Raw genomic sequence first — 714 nt, 5'->3', positions numbered from 1 at the left:
GGACCATGGGTGACTATGCTGTGAAAAATTCTTCTCAATGTATTATTATTATTATTTTATTTTATATAAATTATTATTCTGTATAGTGCCATCATTAACTATGCTGACAGTGAAACATTATTATTATTATTATCCTCCAATTAATATCAAGTTATACTGGGCCATCATTGACTATGTTGTGAAAAATGAATATTCTTTATATAAGTTATTCTTATCAATTATTATTTTACATAGTGCAACCAATAACTATGCTATGAAGCATTATTATCCTCCAATATCAATGTATACAGGGCCATCCGTGACTATGCTGCAAAACATTATTATTATCATCATCCACCCCAGTTATTAATTTATATTGGGCCGTCATTGACTATGCTGCAAAAAATGATTATTCTTATAAGTTATTCTTATCAATTATTTGATATAGTGCTACCAGTGACTATGCTGAAAAACATTGCTATGTAAAATATAATTTTTATATTATTAGTTTACGCAGTACCATCAGTGACAATGCTTGAAACATTATTTTAATTATGAATATTTTTTTTGTTATTAATTTGTATATTGCCATCAGTAAATATGCTTTGAAACAATGTTTGTATTCCTATTCTTTTTATTCATTTATATAGTGCCATCAGTGACTATTCTGTGAAACATGATTTTAAATATTTTTATATTATACATTTACATAATGTCATTAGTGATTATGCTGTG

General features: G+C 26.3%; 1 protein-coding gene across 16 annotated transcripts in view; it reads left to right on the top strand.

Annotated features, from left to right (window-relative positions):
* ABI2 (abl interactor 2) overlaps positions 1-714 on the top strand; it is a 77,375-nt gene that overhangs the window by 955 nt on the left and 75,706 nt on the right. The gene's annotated exons all lie outside the window — the stretch shown is intronic.

The sequence above is a fragment of the Nanorana parkeri genome, unplaced genomic scaffold (assembly GCF_000935625.1).
Source record: "Nanorana parkeri isolate BGI_ZX_2015 unplaced genomic scaffold, ASM93562v1 scaffold139, whole genome shotgun sequence".
NCBI lineage: Eukaryota > Metazoa > Chordata > Amphibia > Anura > Dicroglossidae > Nanorana > Nanorana parkeri.
The sequence above is the reverse complement of the archived record's forward strand: the minus strand, read 5'-3'. Positions and strand labels throughout refer to the sequence as shown.